The 22,064-nt window shown below is 43.0% G+C and overlaps 1 long non-coding RNA gene across 1 annotated transcript in view; it reads right to left on the bottom strand.

Annotated features, from left to right (window-relative positions):
• Positions 1-6,150: 6,150 nt before the first annotated feature.
• Positions 6,151-22,064, bottom strand: part of LOC112543988 (uncharacterized) — a 74,642-nt gene continuing 58,728 nt past the window's right edge. The window contains exons 6-7 of the long non-coding RNA XR_012901666.1: positions 6,723-7,031; positions 6,151-6,358 (exon numbers count right to left, since the gene is read on the bottom strand). This is a non-coding gene — a long non-coding RNA (uncharacterized LOC112543988). The remainder of the gene's footprint in view (positions 6,359-6,722; positions 7,032-22,064) is intronic.

Raw genomic sequence — 22,064 nt, forward strand, 5'->3', positions numbered from 1 at the left:
TGGCAAGAAGTTCCACGGGTTGACTGTGCACTGTGTGAAGAAATACCTCATTTTGTTTGTTTTAAATCTGCTACCTATTATTTTCATAGTTCTTTTGTTATGTCAATGTATTTCAATTGAAGGCAATTACTTCAATTAGGTTAGGCTAAATACAGTTCTGCTGTCCTTTACTCATATAATAAGGATAACAACATTTCATTATTCCAGTATTCAAGTGATTTGTAACCCAATGCCAGACAAAATTGATCCCTTGGACAACAAAGCAATGTAACTTATTGACAATCAGGGGAGGGCAGGGTTGGGGAAATGTATAGGGGTGGGTGTAGCCCCCCGTTCGGGGTGCTTTAGGAAAATTCCTGTCTTTTGTGCTTGCTCTTATTTTCATTATATTACATTGTACTTCTGTGTTCAAATTGCTAGTTTTCTAAGTAGAGCTTTTAATTTGACACATCTCCTCCTGCTATGTACAGTGATGGTACTCTCTACACAGTCATATAAGTGATTCTGTATTCCAAATAATCAGTGTTGGGGAAAGCATCCGAGAGAGCAAAATTAAAATATTTCATCCTGATTCTGTGATACATGGGACTAATTTTTTTTTAAAGAGGGCAAATTCTGTGGTGTGTTTTTTTAAAATCCCTGCAGGCATTCACATCTCATTTATAGTTGTTCAAAGTTTCCATCATTTCCTATAAAAACGTTTTACAGGAAATGACCTTCTTCTATAAATGATATTTTATTCCTTTTGATATTTTTTGATGTTTGAAGAAAAAAGCAAAAAATCCACAATCAGTTTTTGGAAAAAAATTGTTTCTAACATCCCTCTTTTTTTTTCCTTTCTCCTCTTTCATTTTTCCATTTGCCACTGGGAAAGCAATGAAAAGTGAGAAAAGCCAATGACTTTTTTTGTTTCTTATCAGAGTAACATTGGTTGTTTACAACAAACTCTACAGGAGGAAGGAAAGAAGCTACTTTATAAAATCTTCTTCTCCTGTAATTAAGAAGTAAATGGTAAGAAAAGGGTGATCAGGAAGGCATTTCATCATTGTTCTTTCTTGATCTTTCTCCAGCTCATAGATTAGGTCATATAAATCAACACAAGCATTTTAAATAGTGAAGCCCCATTCTACTGTATCCTGCCTCAAAAAATCACCCAAGTATTTAGTGACCACAGTTTTGGACAGAATAAAATTGGAGATTTTCTGATGTTTTCATTTTGTAAATACCACTTGATAGTCCCAGGGACATAACTGGTATGAAACTGTTTATAGCAGCAGCTTCCATAATACTTGGTGCCATTCCTGATTTGGGTTCTTCAAAAGCAAATGCCATATTTTCAGGTGGAAGAAAAACCAAACCTATAGCATCACACACTGGTATGTGGGGATCTGATTGATTGCTGTCTCCACCTGCTTACAACTCTAAATACTGTTAATTAGATGAATACTTATAACTCTGACCTTGTCTACATTTTTTCATTTAGGGTATGTCTACAAAGCAACATTATTTTGAAATAATGTTGAAATATTGTCAAGCTGGAGGACTTCTTACTCCAGTTCCTGTAACCTTCATTGTATGAGGAGCAAGGGAAGTTGGAGGAAGAGTGCTCTATTTCGAAGTAAGTGCTGTGTAGACAGCACCAAAACTCGAAATAAGCTATTTCAAAATAAGCTACGCAATTGATGTAGCTTAATTTGCATAGCTTATTTCAAGTTAAGCTCTTCTGTGAAGATACACCCATAGGGATTCTTAGACTCTGTAGCTACACTGCAATCTCATCTGCGTGTGACTGCAGCACATACAGAGGTGCCTGAGCTAGCTTTGATCTAGCTAGCTTGAATGGCAAATAGCAGAGGAGCATAGAGTGTGGGCTGTACAAGCCTGCCTGGACCCTGGGTTGTATGTGGTCTGCTAACCCACACTCCTGTGACTTCACCGCTATTGTTGTTTAAATAGCTAGGTCAAAGCTGACTTGGGTATGTCTACATGTGCTGCAGTCACACCTCTAATTACAATGCAGATGTACCTGAAGAGTCTAGTAATCTAGATGTATTAAACTCAAATAACTCTAGAACAGTAATCACAGTCGTATGATGACTTTTGAGGCTCAATGGAGAGAGAATGGGCTCACCTCAACTCTCTCTGTACACTGGGAGGAGTTTGTAATGATAGTATACAAAAATGTTGGTGTGTATTAATTGCCACGGTCTGGCAAAAGGGTACTGACAAGGGCAGTCTGAATCCTTATTGGCCAAAGAAGCTGTTACAGATCATGCTTCCATCTGGGAAGAAAAGTTCTTGAACCAGGCATACAGTAAGTTAAGGAGTCAGCTAAGTGAACTGAAAGAGAGCATGCTGATTAGTGGAGGAGGGGAGTCTAGTCCAGGGAGACAGACAAGTAACAGACAAGATAGTTGGCAGGAATTTTGGTGTTGTGTTGTTCTATTTGGATCTGAGTTGGATTCCACAAAACTAAATTATAAAACAGATGCTGACTTCAGAATGTGGTGCCATTAATTTAACCCTCCCCCCCCCCAAATGAACCCCAATGCCCAAGAAGACTTTGCTTTGCTTTAGCCAAACCTGTCTGGAAGTATCTGTTGCACTGTCCTAATGTGAGTTTTGTGGATTCTTAAAGGTCATATTGGGAGGGAGATGAAAAGGAGACAGAAATAATCAAAAGTAAATGGGAGATGGAGCTTGGAATAACAATCGCCCAAGAGAGAGACAGTGAAATTACAGGAAACATATACACAGTCACATCCTCTCATCATCCTGAAGAGAATTTCAATGGCAAAGAGGTGATATTTCAATGCTCCACTGATCAAACCTAAAAAGAGCATTCTAGTCTCTGAGAGGAGTGTGGGATGATAAGAACCGATTCATATTTTTTTGAATTGTCCCCCAAATTCAGTCCTTCCAATAAAAAGGGCTCAAATGGCCAAAGCAGTGAATGGGATATGATAAAAATAAAATGCACATTATATATTTATAGGCTAGTTTTACATGGGGGAAGTAGCTTAGCTAAAATCAGAGTTCTTTTCTGGCTCCATAACTTCTGTGTGTTCCTGGAAGATACCTGTACACTCTTCCTAGAATTCCCCCCACTGGTTCATTATTGCTCTTATGTTTTATTTCACATAATACTAGCTCTGAAAGAAGACATTAATTTCCCCAAGATCAGAGTTCTCTGGCTGCATCACAGCCAAGGTCTGTGATCCCTTTCTGCTCTGGTGAACTAGTGAACTGATGCAAGCCCACACAAATAGGCTTGAAACCACTGAACCCAATCCTTGCTCACCAAGTCACACTGAAATTCAGGTATGGGGAAATTGGGTTAATTTGAGCTTCATAAACTGGAAATTCATGCAAATTGGTTCTGCAGAGTTTGAAATCACAATTGAACAACAATAATCTGCTGATCATTTTCATTTATTTTCCAACAGATATAGTTGGTAACTAGGTTTAAGAATAGAACTACAGATGTATTGATCGCTTGATCCTGAGGAACTGGCCCTTCTGTACAAACCAGTATAAACCAGCTGAAGGTTTGTATTGGAATTTCCACTTGGGAAATTCCTTTGAAACACAACCTCAGAAGGTGTGCATAGAGATTTATGGCTTGATTTAGTAAGCTACTGAGCACTGTCAGCTGCTGTTGACTTCCACAGCAGACGAAAGCCCTAAGCACTTTGCATGAGGAAGAGCCTGATCGTGTATCAGTGGACTTCAATAGACTTTGGATCAGGCCTATAGCCCCCAAGCAAAAACTAACTTCTGCCTCTCTTAGGCCTTAATTAATGATCCAAATGCAATTATTTTATTTTATTTTATTGGTCCTATGATAGTGAAAGAAGCTCTTGTCCATCTACATATTATCAGCTTCTGCCAGCTCTGGGGATCAGATACAAGCTCAGAAGGAGAGCTCTGATTCCTGCATAGACTGAAGGAGTTTTCCCCCCACATTTTGGTTTCTAAAATGACCAAAGGAATATCTAAAAAGTGCTCTGAAATGTACTGCAAAGTGATGACTTTTTGATTCATTGTGATTATATTTTCTTTTCTGTATTTTGACATAGCATTTTGAAATACAATCAGTCTGAATAACAAAGTGCTTATTTTCAAATTATCAGTCAGAGGAAGGATCTTGATTTTTTTTTTTTAAATCTAATAGCCTTTAAATAACTAATATAGAGACAAACAGAGGGGATGTGATTGCTTATTGGATACATTTATCCCAATAATGGGAAGTTAATCAGGTTTGGACAGAATTTGCTGGAGCTTTTTTACCTTGGGAATACAGAAACAAGTCATTTTAAAGCACCTCTAACTGGAATTACAATTGATTTTCGTAAAAATTCAAACCATTTAAATTACTTTTGACTACAATATCCGTGTTCTCACATTTCTCTTTCCAATAGCAGTTCCTTCTGTTTGGGGATTTCATGGTTCTAGTCATCAAGAATTAAGACGAGCCAAACCCTGAAGGCCTTATTCAGTTCTGATTCAGGAAAAATTCCCAGTGAAATCACTTCCCATCAATGGGAGTTTTGCGCATGAAGGACTTGGTAAAAATTGAATGAATGGATGTGGCATGACTTAGTTTACTTACAGCTCAGACCTTTTCCTCAACTACCACTTCCTCTTCTCTGGTCACACTGATACTCACATCACGGCTGCACCACCAGTTTTTCTAAATTTCTAATGCTGGATGTATCTTCTTCATCTACTATTTAGACCATGTCATCCATTGTCTTTGATTCCTTCACTGGCTGCCTGCTTACTTAAGTATCAAGTTGAGATTTCTTGTCCTCCCATTCAAAGCTCTGCACAGCTTTGCCCCAGCTGATATCTCTGACTTCATCTCTTGTTACATCCCCTGTGTTTACAGCACTTCTCTTACCCCTTCTCTGGGCATGTTTTGGGCCCCTCTGGGCAACTTATCTGTTGATGGGCCTTGAGACACTCCTAATATTTTGGAAGCCATCTATTAAAAGTCCAGAAAAGAATCCCATGGCTCCTGAGAACCTGCCACGAGAGCAAGCAAAACAGAAACCAGTAAACTGTGAAGTGATGGGGCACTCAACCAGTTAAGAGATAATGAGGTAGAACCTACCAGCTCTTTCTCTGCAAGTGCTCTGCATTTGTCCATGATGATTACATTTAAGCTGCACTAGGGTTTGGATGTTTTTCTATGTGTTCCCTTGCCCAGAGACAGTCACATATAAAAAGTAGCCAAGCAAGGACACTGGTCATCACGACACCTCTCTTAGCTCAAATATGTGCATCTTCATCTATCCCCTTGCTTTTTGGAGGGACAATCCTCCCAGTGATTTCCCTAGGAGTTGCACTTCAGGCAACACTTTGCTAGGCATTCTACACATACACGAGTAATTTTCACATACTGCAACTCTTTTGATGTGCATGGCACTTGCATACACAATCTTTGAGGTATTCAAGAAATACATGATGTACAGCGTTTCATAGACATGGGCATGAAATGTTGCATTACTCACAGATGGACAGTGGTAGAAAAAGTACCCAAAAAAGTTACTTGGGTAAAAGTACTGCTACTTTGAAAAAAGTGTAATTAAGTAAAAGTCAAAGTACCCTTATGAAATACTACTTGAGTAAAAGTACAAAAGTATAGTGTCTGAATTGTACTCAAGTATCAAGAGAAGTAATAAGTAGCCATCCCGTGAAAATCTATGGTTAAACAACCGAGTTATCATAGGGAAGCATTATTTCTCTCTTTCTCTCTCTCTCACACACACATAATGTGTATGTATGTGTATATATGTGTGTGTGCATGTATATATATTATATACTATATGCACACATACACTAAACATTTATATTTCAAATCTGAAATTTAAATGTAGTCATAGATTTTATGTATAAAGCTAAAGAGTGACCAAATGTAAATACAGGAGTCAAATTACAGAAATGTATTTATTTTGTCCACATTCACAAGCATGTATTTTTAGATTTTAGCGTTGCAATGATTAATGACAAAAACGTTTGTTCAATCTTAGAAGTAGTTGATTTTCCAAATGATCAGTCAAGCCTTGCTCTCCTAGGACAAAATATGAGTCCAGCAACACTGAAGAGTCTCTCATAGGCAGCTAAGGCAGGCAGAGGTGTGTTAGGCCTGATGGACACCTCCCTGATTGTAGGAAAGGACCCAGCAGATCCATGGTGTCTGCTGAGCAGGTTAAATACCCATCAAGTTGCCTTGCTGTTTCATTTGTGCAAGAGGACTTCACTGAAGCAAAGAAGTCCTCATCATCAGAGGAGCCATTCTGCTGCTCAAATGGGTCCAGTAGGGGCTCCATCTGTTGTCTGATGGAGTCAAGACCTGTATTAGAAAATAAATGAATGAGAACTAATATAAAAACTGGGGTTAATTAGGAAACTAAATAACATTATAGAAAAATTATGCTGCCAACTAATGAGCTATCTGATATAGTTGGCTCTTTTAAATCAATCCAAGGATAAACCTGCTTTCCCTCATAACATTTCAGTGTAGAACTAAACAAGAGACAAATTAATTAAACATATGTGTTTTATTTTTAACATATAAATATTAGCTAGTAGGTTAAAAACATTCTCACTTAAAAACAACCAGTCAAACTGAAAGTTTTTTCTATCACCCTATTGCAGCTATATTGTCTGGGAGAGCCTGTATTGACAGGCTGTACTTCTTTAACACAGTCTCTTACCTTTTCTAATCACAGCATCATCCTTGGTCTAAGCAGTGTTAAACTTTGGCAGCAAGATGGCAGCTTTGATCAACTTTGGGTTCTGAAACCCAAATGCTTCTTAATGCCACACTGAAGCATAGCTACCAGTGGCCTACAGATCTTGGAGTACATCTGGAGCCTTTGCAGTTTTGAATCTAGCTGGCATAGTGTAGGAAGCAGACATACCATTTGTGCGCTGGTTTCTGTTGGAGAATATTTAGTGCCTTCGCATCTGGGCTCATGACTATGGCATATTCTGACAAGAAGGCCAGCTCTGCTGGATTCCGCCTGTAGAATAGTTAATAGACATTGTTAATTAATGTTAATCAAGTTTTTTTTTTAAAAGTAAAGTATAAAGAAGAGAACCACTATGTTCATGTTAATTTTCAGTGCTGCAAACACATTTCTGACGGCTCCTTCTCTTTGTTCATTCAGTATGCACAGAATTTTCTCCATAGCCATGAACGTAGCATTCCAACTTGTCTGGTTTGTCTGAATGGACTGTAGCTTGCATTCTACTTCTACCATTTCTACTCCAATAGCCGAGTGTCCAGTTTTATTCCAAAGTGCTTGGCATTTGGCAAAAGTGAACCTGGCCAGCTTTTTGTAGGTGTCCTTTGATTCAGCCTATACAACACCTACAGGTGAAACTAGGCTCAACAAGAAGTAGGCACAAGGGTGGTGTTTTGGCAGGTGATACTCAAGGCCGTTATCTGCGTCCAGGATGTCTGCAGTTTTGTAAAATACATTTTCTTCTTCTTCATCATCATCATCATCATCATCATCATCATCATCATCATCATCAGTTTCCTCCTCTGGTTCCAGACTGCCTTCTTCAGTATTCTGGTGGTTTTTGTTGCCAAACATTCTGATAGCTTTGAGGAAATATGGCTCATTGTCTGTTATTCTAACTATCTTCTCTCTTATTTGATATTCAGAGTGAATGTAATTTAGGGCACTGGCCAAAACATGATACAGGACTCCTCAGTTCGGGCTTGCGCCGGGTCCCCCGCTGTGCCTCTGTCTCCCCTGCCTCCCTGTGGAGATAGTGCTGGGGGGAGCCAGCTTTTAGGCTGGCTCGCCTCAGCACTGCCTCCTGCCCTCCCCTTGCTGCTTCTATATCAGAGGCAGCAAAGGGGAGGTGAAGTAACTAGTCAAGTAGTGACTCGACTACCCGATAAGCCTAGGCTTCTCAGATAGTCAACTACTCAACTAGTTGTTTACATCCTTAGTCTCAGGTTGGGGTAATTTTCTTTTTAACAGGTGGGTGGGGAAATCCCACAGTTAGAGGGAGAAGGAGAAAACACATTTGTGGCATCTATTCCCTCAAAAGCTACTGTTCAGAGTTGCTAATGGAGGTGGGAATATTAGAATAAATCCCAGGATGTGGATTGATAGGCAGAGTGCAGATGAAGCAGACAAAACTATATGATAAATGTATTTATTAAAAGGCTTTACAATATATCATATAGTTCCCAGTGTGCCAGATGGTTTTTATTACATATATGTGGAACTTATAAGAGAGAGAATGTCAGAATTGGGGGCAGAGGTGTTTGTAATCTGAAAAAAAGCCATGAAACCTATACATCTAGTATATATTGTCTCATTTCAGCTAGTCTGCTTACAAGTTGTGACCAATATACTGCTCCCTTCATATTAATTCACTCATGAAGAGAAAACAAAGTCCCTTTCTTCTATTAACATATTTAAATTAAGCTCCTTTTTAAATTAATTGAAATCAGAGAGGGTTTTTTTCTTATGAAAAGTAGATGAAGCAAAAGACTGTTTTAAATCTCAGCAGATTTCCATGTGTTTGCAGTGAGCTTTCTCTTGTTTTTAATTGACCTAACAGCTGTGTCTTGTGCAAAGGAAAGGTCCTATGGTTAATATTTTACATTCTGGAAAGGTTGGGATCAATACATTTTACTCTATCCTTTTTAAATTTAATTTCAACAGACTGCTCCTTTTCCAGTGATGGCAATTTCCTCTACAGCATTTCTGTCCATAGGAGCAGAGTGTTTGAAATTGATATGGATTTGTCTTTCTCAAAACTTAGTGCTTAATATTGACATAACAACTAGGAACGAGAGGCCCACAAGTGGGCATGGTGTGATGACAAGGCATTATTTGGTTGGTGGCCATCCCGGGGTAACGTTTTGTCAGTTTTCATAAATCTAAGGCAATTCAGGCCTGGTCTTTGGGTAGAAAGCTCTCCCCTGTTTGTCACACCATCAAAGAAAACTCAAGAGGTGGTGTTGGCGAATGAGGGGGAAATTTTTAAAGGCACAAACGGGAGCTAGATGCCCAAATTCCACTGAGTTCTATCTAACTGCTCTTAGTGCCTTTGAAGTTCTTTTCCTAAATCCTTGACATTTTTCCCACTGAGTCAACAGTGAACTAGTGTACCAGAACTGGGTCACTATAATTCCCGACTTTCAGATTACACCTACAATGGAGGTCTTGCTAGCTTATAATTAGAGCTGGTTGAAAATTTTCTCATTGAACAGTTTTCTGTCAGAAAAGTCGATTTGAATAAATTGAAATGTTGCATGGGAATGTGCTGATTCCTTCTGAATTTTTGTGGGAAATGATCAAAATATTTAATTTTGTTTATCAATTCAGTTATTTTATAATATATTAAAATATATTAGTTTAACAAACAAGTCAAATCTTATTTCAAACAAGTCAAATCTTATTGAAACCTTATTTCAAATCATGCCATTTAGGCCAAAATGCTTTGGTTTGATAAAGGCATTATTGTTTTGAGTTTTGTGATGACAGTTGAAAAGGTTCAATAAAATTGTAGCAAATTACTTTTTGAATGTTTTGTTTTTTGAGAAATTCTCACATTTCAATGTTTCACCTCAATTTGGGTTAAAATCAGATTTTGAATCTCAAAATTTCCTCTCAGAAGGGAATTCTGAACATCAATCGACAGCACTTGTAATGACACAATCCCATGTCTCTTTTAAAACTAGCCAGATTCGATGCTGCTACTTTCAGCATCCAACAAGAAATTTCAGTTGCCTGTTAAATTCTTCAGTCCATGCTCTGAACTTGATGTGTAGTGCATAGTTAGTGATGATAAAAAACAGCATTGTTTTGCCCTAGAATTAAATGTGTTTCAATGCCACGTGAAACAATCCACATATTCTATCTGTAATTATAGATATACCTGAGCCCAGTACGTGGTGGTGATATCCATGTGATAAATTGTGGAGTCATGCAATAAAGTGGGTTTATCAACTGCTTAAGCTGCATTTTGCCTATTCAATGTATCTACTCTGTAATTTAATCTCAAACTTGCCAGTTCTCTAAGAAAGATCATTTCTGCTTTTTAAAAAAATCAATCTGCTTGCAAAATGTTTCCTCCTCTTTCATAAATATAGCATGTCCCTACCCCCTGCCACAAAATTATGCTGCCCTGAAGTCCAGGATAGGCAGTAATGAATTCTATAACACTGACTGATTTAAAGTACAGTACCCTGGACACCTAGGGTATGTCTAGACTACAGGGTTTTTTCGAAAAAAGTAGCCTTTTTTCGAAAAAACTTCACCTGCATCTAGACTGCAGCTGCGTTCTTTCAAAAGTAAATCGAAAGAACGTGGCAGTTTTTTTGATCACGGTAAACCTCATTTTACGAGGAATAACACCTTTTTTTCGAAAGTACTCTTTCGAAAAAAGACACAATTGAATGCAAACTGTGCTTTTTCAAAAGAGAGCATCTAGTCTCTCTTTCAAAAAAGTGGCTTGCTTTTTCGAAAAATCTGCTCGTAGTCTAGACATTCTCTTTCGAAAGAGGCTTTTTCAAAAGATTCTTTAGAAAAAGCTTCTTTTGAAGGAGGCTTGTAGTCTAGACATAGCCCAAGGGTAGGTCTAGACTACAGGGTTTTTTCGAAAAAAGTGGCCTTTTTCCAAAAAAACTTCACCTGCATCTAGACTGCTGCTGTGGTCTTTCAAAAGTAAACCAAAAGAACGTGGCAGTTTTTTCGACCACGGAAAACCTTGTTTTATGAGGAAGAACGCCTTTTTTCAAATGCGCTCTTTCGAAAAAAGGTGCTGTGTAATGCACACTGTGCTTTTTCAAAAGAGAGCATCCAAACTGCCTGGATGCTCTCTTTCAAAAAACGGCTGGCTTTTTTGAAAGTACTGGTTGTAGTCTAGACGCTCTTTTTTGAAAGAGGCTTTTTCAAAAATATCTTTCGAAAAAGCCTCTTTCGAAAGAGGCTTGTAGTCTAGATGTAGCCCTAGAAATAAAGGTTGCATACAAGTCGAAAGAGGAGATTTTCAGTTTTATAATGGTCCACACACCACTCGTGCCTAGCAATAGAAGATTTTGAGGTATTGGATTTTAAAGCTGGAATATATTTATATTTAGAAAACTATTTCAATTTACTTTTAGAGGGCTTTAAAATATTGTTTATCTCTTCTCATCTCCTTAAAGATCTATAGAGTTGTACACATTGTAAGTAAGGTAAATAGAGGGATACACAAAACAGTCCCAATTAAAAAAAAGCTACACTCTTCAAACTATTCCTCAAATAGTTCTTCTGTAACATATCTGGCACGTATGTAATACACAATGATGCCTAAAGGTTTTGTTGGCATGTTTTTGAGTTGTTCTGCCTAATGGCTTGCAAATGGCCTCACTACTACTGAATAATGATCATAAATCATAGTTGCCTGCCAATAAAATCTTTCAGGGGTTCTCAGGGAGGAGGGGCTGCAATCAGGCATCTGGTGCTTGTGACCATCCTGCTCTCCTCATATTGCTGAATGGGGTGGTCTCAGGGCTAGATTTCAGTTTGCTGGGAGGAGATAATTGGAGAGGATCCCAGTATGAAAATGATTGAGAACTGCTGTTTTGTACAAATTCACCACACAAGACCATGAATTCTATCTGGATAAATACATACGTTCCCAAGGAAGGTGACAGACTTGCTGGGTTCCTGGGCAAGGTGAGGGAGGGCAGCTCCATGCTTCCAGAAGGGTCAAGGCCTCAGCTGGAAGGAGCAGAGCTGGGGACAGCTAGCCCTCAGCAGTACCTGTAGAATGTATGCTCAGTGGTTCAGTAGCGATTCAAAGGGCCTCCAGATGCTGTCTCTCCTGTGGTGGTAGTGGTGGAGACCTGGAGATGCGTCGAATCGCTGGGCCATGAGGCAACTGCCTTCTTTGCCCCCTCTCCACATCGGTGAACCTGTATGTACCCACCCTGCATGAGCTCATGCATACATGCTCACACACATCTGTATCCATTAAAAAGTCTAAGGAGTTTTGAAACATCACAGGATGAAAGATACTGTGAGGATGTAGGGTCCTATTTCTTTTTTAAACCTTGATTCATACTGGAAATGAGTCTCACATCTTGTAGTGAACTAATAGCATAAGGAAGGAGGATTCTAAGTATACAACTGTCATTAGTTGGTCATTTTCCCCTGTGGTAAATCCCAGGTTGGATTTCAGTGCCTTTTCACTGTCTGAAACACACTCTAATTGCTCTACTGACAGATAAACCAATAGGTTACTGTTTCTCCCTTCTTGGTTCTGTTTCAGCAATATTAGATGACAATGATCTTTTGTGTAAAGGACATCGACTTGCTGCCATACAGTGTAACATCAGATGAGGGAAGCCTTTCAAATCACTTCTTCTGCACATTTCGTGCCTTGTTCTCCTCAGGTTTGTGAGACTCTGTTCAAAGCTACTTGTTAACTAGATGTGTGAGGCATTGTGAAAAGTTGTGAGGGATCTGGTCTCATGCTAACACTTCTTAATGAGCTGCCAGCTCCTCAAACTGGTTAACGGTTCAGGCTACAAGTTACGCAATAAGAACGTCTGCAGCAAAATCTATGCTAATCCCAGCAGTGCAGGGTCGCTGATAAAGGCTTTATGGAACTGGATTTTGTTCTGATTTCAGTTGCTAAGTTTTGGCTAATAAAGGCCATCATCTAGGTGAAAACAATGCGGTGTGGAGGAAGGGCTTATTTATTTTTTATGTTTACTTGAAATAAGAATGTGAGGCATTCTCCCAAGGACTTTGTTAAAGGGAACTGAACATATATATTTTTTATCATACTAATTGATTAACTTTCCTTAGGGATGTATAAAATATTATATCAGGCCTTATCTTATCTAGGCTCCTCCTTGAGCTCACTGGGAGCATGACTGGCCCCTTGATCCTGCACAATGGACGCCATGGCTACATGAAGCTATTAGTTGTGTCCTCTTCCCCTTTTCTTTCCTCCATACTGGCTCATCAGTGGAGGCCAGTCTCCCACTCTAATTACCACCCGTGCCCTACCTCCACCAGACTTCCAAGAATCATGGCATAACCCCTCTCAATAGCCACTCTCTTATCCAAGCTCCATATTGGAGAAGTCCATTTTCAGCCTGCTCAACAGCTCTGATGAAGTAGAGCACCACTTATCAGTCAAGGAGAGGCTCATTCTGTTGTGGTAGAACAAGCAGGCTATTCAATAGGCATTCTGAATAGAGCAGAGGCCAGAATGTTGAGTGGAATGGGCTGCCAAGTTATACCCTAGAGATGAGACTCAAGGCCGAATGGGGCTGGCAGGCAGCCAAATTTTATGCCACAGCTCAAAGGCAAGTGAGATGTTGGGGGATGTAAGGGAATTGCCCCATCCTCTGCTGGAAACAAGGCAGTTTCCAGAACTTCACATGATCAACAATACTTCATTCTTCAGCTGAACTAAGATGCAGGGAAAGGTATTAGCTTCTGTGAAGTGAAGGTAAGCAAGAAGCAGTGACTTGGATATTATTCACCTTGCAAGTGGTGGTAGTGGAGTGGATTCTCTCGTGCTGGAAAAAATGATGTTTTGCAATTATTTTAATTAGAGTAATTCTGCTCTGAAAAGTGACCCTATTCCACATTTACTCTTTCTCAATTATTCCCATATGAATGGCCAGATTTTGCCCTCAGCTACACTTGTGCCAGTCTCTTGTCATCAGTGAGGTAACTGTGATCAGAATGGGACCCTGAAGATGCCCACTTCTCACGTCAAATGCTGTTTTTTTAGCTGCTGGCACAGAAAACTCAACCTGTAGTTTGGTACTTCAGTTCAATACAGGCAGTCCCCGGGTTACGTACAAGATAGGGACTATAGGTTTGTTCTTAAGTTGAATCTGTATGTAAGTTGGAACTGGCTCCAGATTCAGCTGCTGCCACTGAAACTGACCAAGGGCTGACTACAGGAAGCTGGAGGCAGAGTTGCTCTGCCCCCAGCTTCCTGGAATCAGCCTGATCAGTTTCAACAGCTGCTGAATCTGGAGCCTGGGACAGAACAGCTGGGGCGCTGCCGGTAGGTTCCCACAGGACCAACCCGGCAGCACCCCACCTGCTCTACCCAAGGCGTCCCGCAACAAAAGCCTGGTCTGCTGGGGGGGGGGGCACACTAGCTGCGCCCCCTACCCCCCCCCAGCACATCAGGGAGACCCGAGCAAAGCCGCACAGGTGGAGGGACCCCGCCGCCCGTGTGGCTTTGCTCCTTTGCCCCCGAGCAAAGCCGCTCAGGCAGCAGGATGCTGCCTGTGCGGCTTTGCTCCTGTCTCCCTGGTCTGCTGGGGGGGTCCAGCAAAGCCGCTGGACCCCCGCCCCAGCAGACCAGGGACACCCGTGCAAAGCCAGGGAGACCCGAGCAAAGCCACACAGGCGGAGGGACCCTGCCGCCCGTGTGGCTTTGCTCCTTTGCCCCCGAGCAAAGCCGCACAGGCGGCGGGATAATGCCTGTGCTGCTTTGCTCCTGTCTCCCTGGTCTGCTGGGGGGGGGGGGGGGTCCAGCAAAGCCACTGGACCCCCCCAGCAGACCAGGGGGACAGGAGCAAAGCCGCCCAGGCGGCGGGGGTCCCGCTGCCTGGGTGGCTTTGCTCCTGGGCAAACTAGCAAAGCCGCCCAGGCAGCGGCTTTGCTCGGGTGTCCCTGGTCTGTTGGGGGGGGGGGGGTCCAGCGGCTATGCTGGACCCCCCCCCCCAGCAGACTAGGGGGACAGGAGCAAAGCCGCCCAGGCAGCAGGGGTCCAGTGGCTTTGCTCGGGTGTCCCTGGTCTGCTGGGGGGGGGGGGGGTCCAGCGGCTTTGCTGGACTCCCCCAGCAGACCAGGGAGACCGGGAGAAGCTTTTCTTGCCCCGGAGGACACGGGCGGCGACTCGCCGCCCGTGAGCTCCGGGGCGAGAAAAGCCCTGTTCGTAAGTGCGGATCTGACGTAAGTCAGATCCGCGTAAGTCGGGGACTGCCTGTATTTTCTGGTTTTTTTTCCAGTTTGTGCATTTGACAGCACTTTGTGTATTGTCACTTTCACTCTTTTTCATGTTTAACCAGCTAGCTAGTCAACAGCTCTTCAGGTGTTTGGGTTTTTCACATAATGGTAGAGAGAAATTATGTGTTTTAGAAATACAGAACAAAATACAGTATCTGTAAAACCTCAAAACTTGCCAGGAGGGAATCTAGGTCAAGTGCTGTACTTGAAATTACATTTAATGCTTTCTGTTAATTGATTAGATTTCAAATTAATGGTGACTCCTTAATTAAAATGTGTAAAGCAAGATCCTTGGATGAAGAGACATCATTTCCTATCTGCAAGCATCATTTTTACTGATGAACAAGTTTGATCTCTAACTTGACTGTATTTTGCTGGGGTCATTCTTGGAAGGTCATGAGGGAAAAATGGATTTTTGGATGTCAGGCTAGAGGTCTTCAAGATTCTTGTCAGTGCACCAGGTATGAATGCCATAGGGCTTAATCTAAGGGTGCTTCTGACTTGAGAGAGAGGAGAAGTACCTGGCTAGAAGAAAAGAGAGCGATTCAAACATGTAGCAGTGAATCTAAGTTTGTTGACTTAGAAGGCACACTAGCTTTTCCACATGGGGTGGCTTGAATGAGGATGTCTCTTAATCTTCTTTGGTGGAAGCCTTTTGACGGTTGGGAACTCTTCCTGAGCTAGGGCTGACTATTAATCTAGACTTAAGCTTCAGAGGGGTAGCCAAATTAGTCTGTAACAGGAAAAACTTAAAAAACAACAAATAGTCTGGTAGCATCTTAAAGACTAACAAAATATGCAGATGGTATCATGAACTTTTGTGGGCAAAATGACCGGTCATCTGAAGAAGTGGGTTTTGCCCACCAAAGCTCATGATACAATCTACGTCTACATCTACACTGGCATGATTTTCCGAAAATGCTTTTAACGGAAAACACGTCTAGATTGGCAGGATGCATTTCTGCCATTTTCGCGATCGGGGCTTTTTTGCGGAAAACAGTACTGTGCTGTCTACACTGGCCCTTTCGGAAAAAGACTTTTGCCCGAACGGGAGCAGCATAGTATTTCCGGAAAAGCACTGATGATCTTACATGAGCTCGTCAGTGCTTTTCTGGAAATTCAAGCAGCCAGTGTAGACAGCTGGCAAGCTTTTCTACAAAAGCAGATGATTTTGCGGAAAAACTTGCCAGTCTAGACACAGCCTACATGTTTTGTTAGGTGCTACTAGACTATTTGTTATTTTTTAATCTAGGCTTAGATCTGGTTGTATGTCTACCTAGAGATTTTTAAATAATTGCGCTAGATTGGTGGGAAAAATTCTCATAAAAGGCTGCTTTGAGAACAGACAGTGCTTACTTTTCAAACTTAAAGGTTACTTCTTAGGGAGAGAGTCTCAATGAAGACAATACAGATCCCTGATCTGGGAGGAAACTGGAAGGGCATTTTTAACCCTTCTGCCAGGTAGTGCCAGCAGTCGTCAGGGCCAGGTTCAATATCTAGGGGTCCCTTTCATCCATCTCACACAGAACCGGCTTGAGCCCCCACTCAGTAGCCTGGGAAATTCACACACCCCTGGGCACTTGAGAGGCAATGCTTTCCCACTCGCAAGCACAGAGTCTGAGTGTAGAAAAGAAACTTTTAATGAAAGAGGGAGAGAAGTTACATGGCATTAGCTTGGAAAAATACCACAAACATAGTTCCTAACCGTCCCAGCTCAAATAGATTGATCGATGTCCTTTGCCACTCAGGCTCACTAGTCCAACAGTGAAAGGGTTCCATTCATTTACCCAAACTTTCTCCGTACCCCACTTCAAACGCCCCACTTACAGCTCTGTCTACTCAGTGCAGACCCTGACACATCACTCTGATGACTCCACTCATTGAGCCTGAGGCCATGCCACCTTTGTGCTGCTCCTGTGGTCTGCTGGCACCACCTGCTGCTGCTCTTGCCAGCCACCCATTGGTCGTTCCCACCAGCTGCTCTGCTGGCCGCCTGCTGCCGCTCCTGCCAGCCTGCTGCCGGTCATTCCCATTAGCAATCTTGCTGGCTGCAATGGGTCTGGCTCCAGGCCAAACCAGTAACTTCAGCTCTTAGGCTATCTCTACACTGGCGGCTTCCTGCGCAAGAACATCTTGCTCAAGAGTTCTTGTGAAAGAAGTCTTGCACAAGAAAATGTCCACACTGCCATGTGCAAGCTTTGCTTTTGCGCAAGAGCGCCCATGGCAGTGTGGACGCTCTCTTGCACAAAAAAGCTCTGATGGCCATTTTAGCCGTAGGGGTTTATTGTGCAAGAAATCCCTGCTGAGTGTCCACATTGCCCTCTTGCGCAGGAGCTCCTGAGTTAGAGGGCTTACACCTGATAAAAAAGAGCATAGCGCTTGCGCAAGAAGCCCTCTCTTACCATGCCATACTGTAAATTTCCTTGCGCAAGAGCGGGCAGGCAGTGTGGACTCTGCAGATTCTTGCACAGAATGGCCATACTTGCTCAAGAAGCCGTGAGTGTAGACATAGCCCTAGTAACTTCAACTAGACCTAAGCTGGCAAAAATTTCCAGCTGCCACTAGACTAGCAAAAAGACTCCTGATGGAGTCTGCTTTAGGTCTATCCTTAAAACAAGGGGTGGGGGGGAAAAGCAGGTTGAACCAGTCTTACAGCTCATGCCTAGCAGGCATGAAGCAGGCTGGCTCAAGCCCTTTCCCCCTGTAGCCTCAGTTCACTCAACTCTGGAAGGGGGAGGCTTGTTCATCTGAGACCTATTACAGTGATGGTGTCTCTCCTGAAAGCACTGGTGTCATATTTTACAGATCCCACTTTTAGGGGTAGCATGATTTGTGACCCCCCACAACAGCCCAAATTAGTTACAATACATCACATTCCATTCTAACAACTGATCCTCCATCAGCCCTGGCTGAATTGGATTTACATAACCACATCCCGGATTCCTTCCCCATCCCGGCATGAACTGTATTTACATATCAACAGTTAACAGTTCATTGTCTTGCAGAGCTAAACAATTTGAGTGAGCAAACCCACCCCCAGAGAAGCTCTCTCCTTTTAGTTGGCTGATAGCAAGCAGTAGTTCAGCCCCTGCTTACACATTGTAAATATAGGAAGGAAAGTTTACAAATTGGACATGTCATTGAGGAAAACAGGGTATGAGGTCAAGGGTATTGGAACAATTTGTACAGCGAGGGTGCTGAGAGCCATTTAAACAAGCTGTAAATTCTATATATAATGCAAACCACTTCAAGCCAGGGTGTGTGGCAGTATCCCCAGGATGCCTAAATCCAACACCTATATATGAAGGCTTAGGGGATAAAGCAGCAAGCTCTGAAATTCAGTGGGCAAAAATAATAACAAACAGGAAACAAAATTACTTTTTTGAATAAGTAGTTTGAAAGGAACTGTTTTCCGCCGGTCAAATGGAAGCTCATGTAATGCCTGGAGAACTAGTTCAATCTCCACACTGAAACACTAAGTCTGAAAAGAAGCTTTATTATCAAAAGAGTTTAAAAGAAATGTTCAGTGTGGGCAGGGGTTCTGATCTCTTGGGCAGTTCTAACTGTGAACAGGGGAAAAGCTGCAAGGAGCTAATGGCAAACCCATAAGTCTTGGAATACAACTAGAATGTTACAGTACAGACACCTTGGCAGACCTCAGGTGACACGAGGAATAAACATTTACCCAACACTTGCAGTGAAAATAGAAGTAAGAGGACATCCGAACCCCTAAGTGGGCTCAATTACTTCAGAATCTCTCTCCCTCTGAAGGGTTAAAATCTTCATCAGTTAAACCATCAAGATTGGGTTGGGAGGATAAACACAAGAAGGGAGCAATCTGTGAATATCGTAAATGCGGTTGCTTGTAACTGCTACTGTCGTTGTTATAAGGGACCCTCTGCAAGTAAATAAGAAACCTGCGGTAGAAGCAGTCTCCTTTCTGTGACGATCTGCAATAAATCTGCAAATCAAGGTATGCTAGGCAATCCAGAGGTCAAGAGAGCAAAGCCAATCCTCTGCTCAGGTCATTCGGTGACCTGTTGGAGGAGTGGGAGACCAGAGAATCATAGAATGAATGGCTTGGTGGTAGGGGTCCTTGAAGCAAAGTGTCAAGGGGTGCTTATTCTCTGAAGAAGCAAGAGATCCACGCTAGTGCAATCCCACATTGTAATTAGGGGCTCACAGAGAGAGACGAGTCTTCTGGGCAGATGCATGATTAGCCCAGTACTCTAGGGTATGAACAGACTGTCCATTTGCCTCCTGACTGACTGGGAATCCATTTCGGTCCCCTGCTTGACGTCTTTCTGGGATTCCACAGCCTTTTGTGACCTTCTCCCACTCGATGAATCAGAAATCCGATAAATATTCCTTCCTGTAACTGTCTAGGTCCAGAGCATCAGTTGCTGTAACTTATCACAGCGGCATTGAAGTGAATGGAGTTATGTAGTTCATATTAGCTGAGGATCTGACCCCCAGTCTCTGCTCCAAGAAAGGTGCTGTTGTTCATGGTGGGCCAGATATTCATCTGATGTCAAGTGGTGTAATTCCATCTCATTGTTCTTATTTACACCAGTTGAGGATCTGGCCCTGTGTCTATATTAACAAGTCCTTCTCAATGGTCAGTGATGCCTTGGGTATGGGGCGGTCTATTTAAATTACGTGGCCATGTAGGGCTCTGCGCTTCCAGGCAGGGTCCTAACACCACTAGAATACCCCAGTCCTGTGAGCGAGTGCACCATTTTTAATTCCCTGTCAGTACATATTTCAGGTTGTGTGGCGCTATGCTTACAATCTGCCCCCTTCCCCCGTGTCATTTATAGACAGCCCTTTGCATACCTTTCTGCAGAGGTGGAGAACCTCAGGACTGGGGGCCAGAGGCAGCCCTCAGCATGGCTGGATCCAGCCCCCGAGGCTCAGAGCCTCCCCTGGCATTGGAGAGCCCGTTCTGGTGCTCCAGCTTCTATGCTGCTCTTCTGGGGGAAAGAGTGAACAAACTCTACTAGGCTGGGCCCCCCTAGACTCTGGTGTGCACGGGAAATGTGGGAGTGTCTTTTCCTTCTCAGTCAGGGACCACAATGAGGGTTGTTTTTTTCCCACTTCTCACTTGTGTGGCCCTTGACTGATTTTTCTGTGGGTCACTGGGCCTCTAGTCCAAAAAAGGTTTCCCACCCCTGCCTTACTGCTTTGAAATATTAAAAAAAAAAAACCCATGTGCAATCTATGTGGAGACATCAACTATGCAAGGCTGATACATGTGGCAAACATTTTCAGTGTGTAATCCTGCTGCTCTGTAAAGCTTTGGCAAGGGAAGGAGGTCTCAGCATGGAGGAGCCATCAGATTGTAAAAAGGGATTGTTGCACCATAAATGGAAAGTGTATTGCTCTGCCACCGCCTATGAAAAAAGCAGTATAGATTTACTTTGCATTATCACTGTATTTACAATTTTCAGTTGTGGAAGATATGCAAAGCCCAAGGATTCCTGTGTTTGTTCTACATTTGTGTGATCCTTTTGGAATTCAAACAATGAACAAATGTGTCTATTTTTACAATCTGTGGGAAGTATTTAGTCTTACAGTACTGAGTGGGGGATGGTTGGTAGCCTTTCAACGAACCAGACTTTCATAGAGTTGCAAGAGATAATGCTACATTGAGGCAGGATAGTTGCAGGTAACCAAATGAAGGGCTGGGATCTTTATTGGCCCACAGCTGGGCAGAAATTACAGTATTAGTACCTGTAAAAACTAGGGATGTAAGCAACTAGTCAACTAGTCCACTATCCAATAAGCAAATGCTTATCAAATAGTTGAGCAGTGATGTTTAAGTCTCGGCTTGAGAAAGCCCTGGCCGGGTTGATTGGAATTGGTCCTGCCTAGAGCAGTGGCTGGACTTGATGACCTTCTGAGGCCTCTTCCAGTTCTATGATTCTGTGATTCTATGATTAGTCACTCCCCTCCACCTTGCTGCCTCTATCAGAGAAAGGCAGCACAGGGGAGGGAGCCGGAGCCAGTGCGGGGGCAGGAAAGGCAGAGGCACAGTGGAGAAACGGCGTGAGCACTGCTTCAGTCCCAGTGCTGGTTCTTACTGCAGGCACTTCCGCTTTTGAAATGTACAGGAGCCCCTTATGGGGCTCCTGTACATTTCAAAAGCGGAAGTGCCTCAGGGGATACGGGGGTGAGCAGGGACTCAAGCAGTCCCCGCTTGCCCCGTGCTGTCTGCAGCACCTCCCCTTTTCTATCTCTATAAGAGGCAGCAAAGGTGGGGGACAGGAGCCAGTGCTGGGCGAAGCTGGCTTTAAAGCTGGTTCCCCCCAGCACCGTCTCCACAAAGCCACCTGCCTCCCCCTGCTGCCTCGATCAAAAGCAACTGGGGAGGAAATAGGGGACATTGCTGTGAAGCAGCCCCTCTCCACAGGGGCCCCCCAAGGGACAGGGGCTGTTGCCACCAAGCAACACTGTTCATGACGGACAGAGCTGGCCACAGACTGGCTACTGCCTGAGCAACTCCTGCTCGTGGCCAGTCCTGGCTGCCGTGAACAAAGGCTGCTCCAGAACTAGCCCCTGTGCATGGCAGACAGGACTGTTCACTGTGAACAGGGGCTGCTGGACTCATCGTGAGTCAGGACCAAGCAGTCCCAGCTCACTCTGATCACTGCACCTCTGCATCGCTGCACTGCTGCACCCCAGCAGCTCTTACTACATTTAAAATGCAGAGCCGCAGCATGGGTGGCTCCGGAGCCGGCACAAGCCAGAACTGCTCAGTCTGGGCTTGAGTTGGCTCCTGGAGCAACCCCCAGCTGGCCCTGGAAGCACTTGCACTGCGCCGGACCAAAGCCCACTCGGAACATGCAGCAATTAAAGGGGCCGTGACCGCATTTCGGCCCCGACACTTTTTTTTTCTTTTTTGCTCAACTATTTTGCCCTAGTATTGGCACTTTTTTTTTTGTTTGTTTACAAAAAAGCACAGGTTAACTGTAAGATAGTCCCCAACATTTTCATGGTTTCCTTAAAGGAGTCACATGTCTCAGAAATATGCTACTGTGGTGTTACATA

Source organism: Pelodiscus sinensis, chromosome 2 (assembly GCF_049634645.1).
Source record: "Pelodiscus sinensis isolate JC-2024 chromosome 2, ASM4963464v1, whole genome shotgun sequence".
Taxonomy (NCBI): domain Eukaryota; kingdom Metazoa; phylum Chordata; order Testudines; family Trionychidae; genus Pelodiscus; species Pelodiscus sinensis.